Genomic DNA, 10,267 nt, shown 5'->3' on the forward strand with positions numbered 1-10,267 from the left:
GCAGATATACTGAGTCAGGGCTTCAGTGAGATGGTTAAGGAAAGTGGCTGGGTTCTCATCTTTAGCTTGGGAGATCTTCCTAAGCTTATAAAAATTAACCACTTTATAGGAGACAGCATGTAGGCCAGCTAACAAACATTGAATCATACGGTCACGCCTGGCTCAACCATCTCTTCTTGTGACTGTATTAGTTTCATAAGTCAAATTTGACTCTTGTTGGGGGAGGGCTTGGGGGGCAGCTGGCATGGAGTCCATTTAAATGCATTTGGTCTGCGTGCTGCTGAGTGACAGTGAGAATACGCTCTTTTTTGTCTGGAATTAGAATAGAGGACAGGTGAGTGTTGTGAGCTGCTTGTTCAACCTAGCTGAAGCCATTTTGTAATTCTCTGAAGCCATTTTGTAATTCTCTAAGGACATGTCTGGGCATGTTGCCCCACCCTGGGAGGATAGGTTTTGGTTTATTGGAAATGCCCTGCTAAGTAACGTTACTTCTCTTTTCCACTCCCCCCATTGTGCTTCTGTATATAAGCTGTGAGTGCTTTCAATAAAATTGAGACTTGATTGGAATCTCAACTTGTCTCCATGCCTCTGTGTCTCCTGTTCTTCTTTTTGTCATTCTTTCCTTCCCAGGGTCCCCATTAAAAAGATCCCGCTGGTTGGGACAGGTGAGATAGTAGGTCTGGGTTAGGTACTTAAACTCTTTTATATAGGTTGTCAGGTCTTTGGAAAATGATCCTAAATGTTTTTCAATCTGGGAAAGATCAGTTTGGGAGAAAGGCACATGGAGGAGAACGGGACACTCAACACCTGCAACTTCCCAAAGAGGACAGAGGAGAAACTCGGTCGGATGGGACCAGGTGTGATCAGCAACCGGAGTTGTAAGGGTAGGGGTAATTGAGTCTGGGCTAGTTGGAGCAGAAGGAGTGGTGGGTTCTGGAGCAGGCAACAGATGGGTGGGGGGAGGAGGAGGCTGAGAAAAGAAGTCTATAGGGTCTGAAAAAGCAGAATCACCTGGAGGAGATGAGGATGAGTCCTCAGGGGAAGTAGAGAAAGGGATGATTAGGTATTAGGAGATTTAATCAGCAAAGGGGTTTAAGCTAAGAGAACCTGCACAGGTTGGCAGTCTTAGCCGAGAGAGGGACAGGAACGTAAGAGAAAGCTTGGACATATAGGATCTCTGGCCATCTCTGAATCTGTTGGCAGAAACTGTCAAGATATCGAAGGATATTAAGATCAAAAGTCCCGTTTTTAGGTCATCAAGAATTATTATCTAGCTGGTATCATGGCCATGCCAATTACAGTAAAAGATTAGTTTCTTGTGACAGAGGTCCTCAGCCAGTCCCAAGTTTGGAAGATTTGAAAGGAACCAGCCCAAAGGGCTGTCCTTTGGGGGTTTAGACATTTGACAACTCTTGGTGTTCAGGTCCATGGGTGAGGGCAGCCAAGATTTCAGAGCATCCTCTTAAAACTGGAAGCCTCAGATTCTGAGAAAGGCTAAAAGATGATATGGGCGTCCCCTATCACAATATCCTGTAAGCACCTGGCGCTTGGGTGGTCTCCTTATGCAGGCCTGAGAATTTTGGCATTACTGAATATATGTGCAGATAGGAACCCAGTGCAGACAGACCTGAATCCCAAGGGAGTTCAAAATACCTGGAGGCAAAATGCCTGGGGACTATTCTGAACAGTATCTCAGAAATTATATGAGCAAATGGGCCTTTCTGAGGAAGAGAGAAGTCAGAAAAGAAGTCTGAGAAAATGCCTGGCGACTGTTCTGAACAGTGCCTGGGAAATTTTATGACAAATGGGCCTATCTGAAGGATAAAAATCTTTTCTTGCATCTGAAAAGGAGCCTGAGAGTGCAGAGGCAGAAGTCAGGAGAATAGGGAGAGGCAGAAGTCACAAGAATAGGGGCAAATTTCTCTATGGGAAGAGGTGCCAGATAACTCCCAGCAAGAACTCTTGCAGAATAGAAGTAGCAGTGGACTGGAAGAATGAGGAGTTCAGGGAAAGTGGACAGTACTGACGACCAGACATAAACACAAAATGAATAAAAATAGACAACAGAGAATCTTTCCCCTCATTCCACACAGGTATCCCCTCCCACCATGTGGCTCACAGGGTAAAAGTATGTCTTAGAAATAGGTATATTCATACCAAGCCCAGGCCTGATTGGAGTCCCTAGAGGATCCCCCAAATCACCATTAAGCTGTATGACAACACTACGGAACCGTGGGTGGGGACCCAATCAAACTCCATGGCTTCTGAGTAGTGTCAGCCATGGAGCCGTCTTCATAAGGCATTCAGTAAGCAGGCATACACACAAAACAGGAGAAGAGGCAAGAAACGGGACCATTTACATTAACGTTATTGTTCAACATCTTGACTCCGTGTGAGCTGGTAGGTCAAAGAGAGAGTGAGGGGTGCGACACTCACCCAAATGAGAGCAAGGGCACAACATTCCTCAACTCCTCCCCTAGGTTTCATGCACCAGGATGTTAGGTCTTCACACTGGACATAAGGCCAAGGACCAGAGAAAGAAAGAAAGCTAAAGAAACTTTGTAAAGGGGACTCCCGGGACTTCCTTGGTCTGCAGAGAGAGAGAGACAGGCAGAGAGACAGACCAGGGAAATACTGTGCCTTAAGGTTGATTAGGGCAGGGTTTTTATAGTAAGGATCTTTAGGGAAGGAAGGCAGGGACATTCCATTGTGGTTTAACCAGGTGGGTGATCTTCTAGGGAGGTAAGGGAGGGGCACTCCATGGTACTTTATTCAGATGGAAGAAGCTGTTCACTCCCTTTGTTGGCATGCTGATATTCCCTGAATCCTTTGTTCTCCCTTTGACCTTGGTCCTGGCCTGACACTTGCCAAGCAGGGCCTATGAAAGACTCCCTCCTACATGTTCTGGGCTTTAAGGGGGGAAAATTTACTTGTGCAGCTAAACTACCCAAACTGGGAAAACATGCATAGGAAGAGTTATTTTTCTTCTTTTTCAGTGAAAAGTTCTGGGGTTAGAGTTTCAGGAAGAATTAGCTTTTTAGTCTTTCCCTTTTAAAAATTTTCTTTTTATTTTCTCATTTTCCCCCCTTTATTTTCTGAGTATTTGCACAGTCACTGTTGCCTGGGGTCCACCGTGTGCATGACAGAGGCAATGGGGATAATAGAAGTCACTGAAAAACCAGATTGAACTTCTTCTCATTTTGAACCTTTTGGTCCTCTTCAGATATCTCAGTAAGTTCACTCATCCTTCCAACTGGAAGGCAGTTCTTCTAAAGAGGGCTTTCTCTAGGACTTGAATAGGGCTTCTTCTAGTGTCCTTGCTTTTTGTCTTATATATTCCCCTTGTATCTATCTTGTCTCCTTTTCTCGAGGTCCCATTGTCTTAATTTCTGTGGTATTTTGAAAGAGAGCATTATCTGGAGTTGTCTGGCATACTCAGTTGTTTAATAGATCAGATGCAATGTCGACCATGCTGAGTTGAGTTTGTTCAAATGGCTCAGTCCCTGTTTTGTAGTCTCTTCATAATATCAGGGATGCTCTGGGAAACAAAAGTCAGGTTAATCATTCAGACTGTACCAGAGTTTTTCTGAGTCAAGGTGTGTGTACTTACTGAAAGCTTGGTGCAGCTTTTAAAAAACTGGAAAGGATTTCTATTTGGTTGCTGCAGAATACCTCCTGTAATTTTCAGGCTTGAAGGATCCTTTCCTCTTCTTGGCCTTGGAGACTGTATTTTTTTGTGCTGACCCTCCATAGGCTCCTGCCATTTGAATACTTTTTAGGCTTAGTGAAACAATTGTTTCAGAATAATCCCCATGAAGGCAAGTTACTACTATTTGTCTCTTCTCTTTACCAGCCAGAAGCTTAATTTTAAAAAGCTTGAATCTCTGCTCACTTCACAAAGAAAATAGTGATTATTAAGTCTGTTATTTTAAGTTACCTTAATAGGAAGAGTCTGAATATTTTTTTTCCTTCACCGTAACTGATCTGAGGTAGAGAAAAGAGAAAGCTCTTCATAAGATCTTTGTGTTGTGTCCATATACATAAGTGACTGCATCTACTACATGAAGGGGTATTGTTTGGCCTTGTTCTGAGCAGCCTGGCCAAAAGGATATAAAGTGAGAAAAAAAAATTGTATCTAAGCCACTTTTCTTCAGTTCTCCTGAGGAGTGACAATAATTCTAGGTTTTCACTATTAAGTGTCCCTGGCATACCAGAAACCACTGGCTTGATTGGGTACTACCGGAAAATTTATACCTTTTTTCTTTTTTGCCTTTATTAAGCTATCCTTAGCCAAAAGAATATTTTTTTAAATTTCAGTAAAAATTTAACCTTTGTATTTTATTTATGTTTTGGTAAAAAGAAAAAGTAGCGTTTATTCAGCAAATAACATTATTTCTCCAGAGGTCAAAGAAATTGAGTAAGATCTGTATACATTGGCTTTTAATATTCTAGCTAGTGCACCCTATATTCTCATTTTATGGTATAGAATATGCTGCATCTGAGTAAAAGTTGTATCTGATGATTATGTACCTGTATCACATCTAAGAATTGCACATGTATTAACTCTTTTGTTCATTTACTTTTAGATCATTGCTCAAAAGTAAGAACAAAAATTTCCATTCTGGTAAAAAGTCTGTTAGCAAAGAATTCTGTATGATTGGCCTGTTTGCTAATATTATCCTTAAGTTTTACATCAAATACAACTTCTACTCAACAGACAAATGTCCCGACCCGCGGGATCTTTTCAACGGGGACCCTCTGAAGGAAAGAATGAAAAAAAAAATGACAGGAGACACAGAGCCATGGAGACAAGTTGAGATTCCAATCAAGTCTAGATTTTATTGAAAGCACTCACAGCTTATATACAGAAGCACAATGGGCGGAGTGGAAAGGAGAAGTATGCAATCAGGGAGAATAACATCATGTCATTTCTAGTAATCTGAGTTATCTGGTAAACAGAAACTTAGCAGGGCGTTTCTCGAAACCTATTCTCCCAGGGTGGGGTAAACTGAAACCTATCCTCCCAGGGCAACATGTCCTAACATGTTCTTGGAGAATTACAAAATGGTTTCAGAGAATTATAAAATGACTTCAGCTAAGTTATTCTTATAGCTCCCGACAGATGCAGTTCTACTCATTATAGACAATGCAATTTCCACTCATACAATCAGATCCAATACAAGCAGGCATTGAAGTGCTACAAAGAACAAAGAATGGAGAGCTTCAGCTTCAGATCCTACAAGTTCCTATCTAAAGATTGGCAGAAACAAAACAGACACAATTGTGCAACAGATTCATAACTAGGTATATAACCACAAAACATGCAGCTTAGTGTTACAGGCCAAGTTAGATTCCTCACTCCCACTCTAACAGATTTAGAGTGGGTAGCTCATGCCAACCCACTCACTCAGACTGATGTGGGCAGCTCACGTCAACACTCTCCCATGTTGGAGTGAGCGGTTCCCATGAACTCACTCCCAGGTAGCTGGCTATCAGGAACACACATGCATTCCTCAAGGATGGGTAATACAGACAGAAAATTTACAAGCACTCATTTACCAGATAAAGTGCATGGATTCATGCAAGTGATGGAAGATGCCAAGAGTTGATCTCTCAAAGGTCTTTTGAGACAATAGGTCTCGGTGGCGCCTTTGGATGTTTTAGATACCTGCTCTCAGGGTCCTTCTATCCAGAAGATTCAGAATCCTCGGGCAAGTAAAAATAAAAGTTGCTTTCACTTACCAGGTGAGTCTGAAGGTCCCTTCTTTGTCGTCAACATGTTACTGAATGCAAGGGGCTCTTCCCATAGACAATTGCCAATAAGACAGATGGATTTCAATATCCATACACACTTTATTATAGATCTGGGAGGACAATGAGTTCCCCTCAAACACTGCCTCCTCATCTGGGAGTGGTCATTAGGCTTTTATACTAGGGTTAGACACCAATTCACTCAATAATGCAATTGTATTAGTAAAATAAAAGAATTTCTATATCTGGGGAAAAAATTCACACAAAGAAACTAGTAAACAGGAAACCTGCAAAAGAATTAATACATGACTGAGAAAAACAGTTCCTGAAAAGATAGAGGCAAACTCAGGAAGGACACACCTTTTCTCCTGGCAAAAAAGCAGATTAAGATACAATTTACATATAACTGAGAAAAGCAGTTTCAAAGAGGTAAACTCTGATCTAGGAAAGATGCATTTCCTCTCCTACTAAACAGACCACATAAACTACTTTATATGACTAAAGAAAGGAACTGAATTCTGAAGCAAAGTAACCAGTTTTGTAGGCTGAAGAAAACTGATGTCAGTTATAGTTTTATAACTGATAGATCTATTATCTATCTATCATCTATCTATCTATCTATCTATCTATCTATCTATCTATCTATCATCAACCTGTTATCTATCTATCTATCTATCTATCTATCTATCTATCTATCGAGAGAATTCTGAACTTATTATTACCATCCCATCAGTGTTGTTGTGTTAGGAAGCTTTGGTGCCTTAGTGGAAAGGAGCTGTGCTACCTAACTAAAGGCATACAATTGAAATCCACCAGCTATGGATTGAGGCTCAATATCAAGAAGACAAAGATTCTCACCACTGGACCAATTGGCAGTATCAGGATGGATGGTGAAGAGATTGAGATTGTTCACAGCTTTAGTTTGCTTGGCTCCACAGTCAACACTCTTGGCACCAGTAGCCAGGAAATTAAAAGACACATTGCCATGGGAAAGTCTGCTGTTAGGGACCTCTCCAAAGTACTGAAGAGTAATGGTGTCTCTCTGGAGACTAAGGTGCGTCTGATACAGGCCATGGTCTTTGCTATCACTTGTTATGCATCAGAGAGTTGGACAATAACCAAGGAGGATAGAAAGAGAATTGATGCCTTTGAGCTGTGGTGCTGGAGAAGAGTATTGAGAGTACCACGGATTGCTAGGAAAACAAACAGATTCATCCTAGACAGGGTTAAACCAGGTTGCTTCTTGGAGGCAAGGACTCTGAGGCTCTGTCTAACATATTTTGGACATGTTGCAATGAGAGACTGGTCCTTGGAGAAGAACATCATGCTTGGGAGGGTGGAGGGACAGCACAGGAAAGGAAGGTCCTTTATGAGGTGGATTGATTCAGTAACTGGGGTAATCGGGATGAGAGAGTCAGAGACAGTGTGATTGGCACAGGACAGAGCAGAGTTTAGGGCTGTTGTACATAGGGTTGCTTGAGTTGCAAGCTCGACAGCACATAACAACAATAACAACAAAAACAACAATCTGTTTGAGAAAGATAGGCAGTCTCCTCCCATGCAATTTATTGCCTCTGAAAATCTACTGGAAGGTGATCTATGAGTTAGTTCCATCTTAACTGTTTATAATACATGGGGGTACCTAGGCTACACATTTAGGTTGTAGTTTTGGTCTTGTAATGCCTACTGAATGGCAGCTAACAACAACAACATCTACATAAACTGAATGCTGCTTTCCCAATCTGTACTGTTCCAAGGGAAAAGCCTTTAATTGAACACATCATAAAAATAGGGAAAAGAAAAAGGACAATAAGAAAGTGTGTGATTTAGAGAATATTTAGCAGTAATCTAGTGACAGTTAAAATAATTAAATTTAAATCAGAGTTAAAGTTAAAACAAATTTACATTGAAGTTAAAACAAAATGTTCCTTCTCATTTCCTTGAAAAGGTCATTCTTGATACAATATTGTTGTTGTTGTTGTTATGTGCCATTGAGTCACTTGTGACTAATAGCAACCCTATGTACAAGAGCCTTAAGTGCTGTTCTATCCTGTGCCAACCTCACAGTCTCAAACACACTCATTCCCACCACTCCACTCACAGAATCGATCCATCTCATAGAGGGTCTTCCTCTCCTGTGCCGTCCCTCCACACTCCCAAACGTGACGGCCCTCTCCAAAGACCAGTCCCTCCTTGCAATATGCTCAAAGTATGTCAGATGAAGCTTCAGAATCCTCTACTCCAAGGAACATTCTGGCTTCACCCTCTCCAGGACAAACCTGTTTGTTCTCCTAGCAGTCCGTGGTATATTCAACACTCTTCTCCAGCACCACAGCTCAAAGGCATCAATTCTCTTTCTATCATCCCTATTCATTGTCCAACTCCCCAACACATAGCACATAATTGCAAAGACTATAGCCCGGATCAGGCACACCTTAGTCTCCAGCCTGACGTCTTTGCACTTCAGTACTCTTGAGAGGTCCCTCACAGCTGACCTTCCCAATGCAATTCATCTCCTGATTTCCTGGCTGCTGTTTGTTGACTGTGGAGCCAAGCAAACTAAAACTGTTAACTATCTCAATCTCTTCACCATCCATACTGATGCTGCCAATTGACCCAGTGGTGAGAACCTTTGTTTTCTTGGTATTGAGCTTCAATCCATATTGAAGACTGCAGTCCTTGACCTTCTGCAGCAAGCACTTCAGGTCCTCCTCAGTTTCAGCGAGCAGGGTTGTATCATCTGCATAATGCAGGTTGTTGACTATTCTTTCACCAATCCTGATGCCACATTCCTCCTCGTACAGCCTAGCATCTCGGATGATCTGTTCTGAATACATATTGAAAAGGTATGGAGACAAAATACATCCCTGATAGATCCCTTTCTCTTGATTTTGAACCATCCAGTGTCTCCCTGCTCTGTTCTGATGACTGCCTCTTGGCCCAAGTATAGGTTTCGCATTAGCACGATCAAATGTTCTGGGGTTCCCATTCTTCTCAGAGTCAGCCACAGCTGCTTGTGATCCACACAGTCAAAGCCTTTGCATTGACTGGTATATTCTGCTTTCTGCCAAGATCCATCTAATATTAGCTATAATATTCCTAGTACCACGACCTCTTCTAAATCCAGCCTGCACATCTGGCAGTTCTCTGTTGACGTATTGTTGCAAACATTTTTGGATAATTTTCAGCAGAATCTTGCTTGTATGTGGTATCAATGATATTGTTCTATAATTTCCACACCATTTTGGGTCACCTTTCTTCGGAATGGGAACAAATATCGATCTTTTCCAGTCAGTTGGCCAGTTGGCTCTCCTTCAGATTTCTTGGCACAACTTAATGAGTACTGTTTGTTGAAATATGTCAAGTGGTATGCCATCAACTCCTGGAGCCTTGTTTTTTGCCAATTCCTTCAGAGCAATTTGAACTTCCACCTTTATCACCATAGCCTCTTGCTCATATGTTATTTCACTAAATTCTTCTGTGCCATCCAATTCCTTCTGATACAGTGACTCTATGTACTCCTTCCATCTTCTCTTGATACTTCCTAGATCATCTAACATTCTACCCAAAGTGTCCTTAAGTATTGCCACCTGTGGCTTCAATTTGTTTTTCAGCTCCTTCAGCTTAAGAAACGCTGAGCTGAGCGAGTCCAGCCCTTTTGATTTTCTGACTCCAGCTCTCTGCACATTTCATTATAGTGCCTTGCTTGGACCCCTTTCTTGGAAGGTCTTATTGTTATGTTAATAGAAGGAGTGAATAAATTACAAGGTGGTGGCAAATTACAACAAAGGATTTAAACTTGTTAAGGAGACATTTCTCAAAAATGTCCCCCTAAACTAAAAGGACACTTCTTTTTTTATGCTTTCAGTTTTTAAAAATGTTTCTTTTATATTGGTTTGCTTACAAAGTTCATGTACATTGTATTTCACACTACTCTTTATTCACATTGTGTCCTATACAATCATTCCCATGCATTGTGTTTTATAAAATTAATCACCACTGAACTATGCCCATTATTACCCTGTCTTTTCAAGTCCCCACCAAATCTATCCAATTTTCTTTACCCCCTCTTTCTACCCACCAAATTGTGCAACCCTGTGGTTTTACCTCTATCCATTCTCACTCCTCTCCCTCTACCTCTTCAACCCTTGGATCCCCATATATGTTTTACTTGTTACCTTCTATTAGGACTGCAAAGGCCTTTCTTTCTCTCCCAGAATGGCTACTGAATTAATCCAATCACTGGAAACAGCAGCTGTGCGCTTTCTCTCTGTCAAGGATGTGAAACTACCCTACCTCCCTTTCTCAGGAATAGCAATCTGAGACCCCAGTCCACTTCCCTGTCTTGTAGGAAACATTTGTGAGCATTCCCTTCCTCAAGTTCCTTGTAAGAGAATATAAAACCCCTCTCTAACGTTTAGTGGCTGATGTTAGATGGATCTTGGCTGAAAGCAGAGAATACCAGAAGAATGTCTATCTGTGTTTCATTGATTATGCAAAGGCATTTGACTGTGTG

The 10,267-nt window shown here is 41.5% G+C and overlaps 1 pseudogene; it reads left to right on the forward strand.

Annotated features, from left to right (window-relative positions):
* The first annotated feature begins 781 nt into the window (after positions 1-781).
* The window catches only part of LOC102843523, a 138,791-nt pseudogene continuing 129,305 nt past the window's right edge, over positions 782-10,267 (forward strand).

The sequence above is a fragment of the Elephantulus edwardii genome, unplaced genomic scaffold (genome assembly GCF_000299155.1).
Source record: "Elephantulus edwardii isolate Elephantulus edwardi_28Jun2011 unplaced genomic scaffold, EleEdw1.0 scaffold00352, whole genome shotgun sequence".
Classification (NCBI taxonomy): Eukaryota; Metazoa; Chordata; class Mammalia; order Macroscelidea; family Macroscelididae; genus Elephantulus; species Elephantulus edwardii.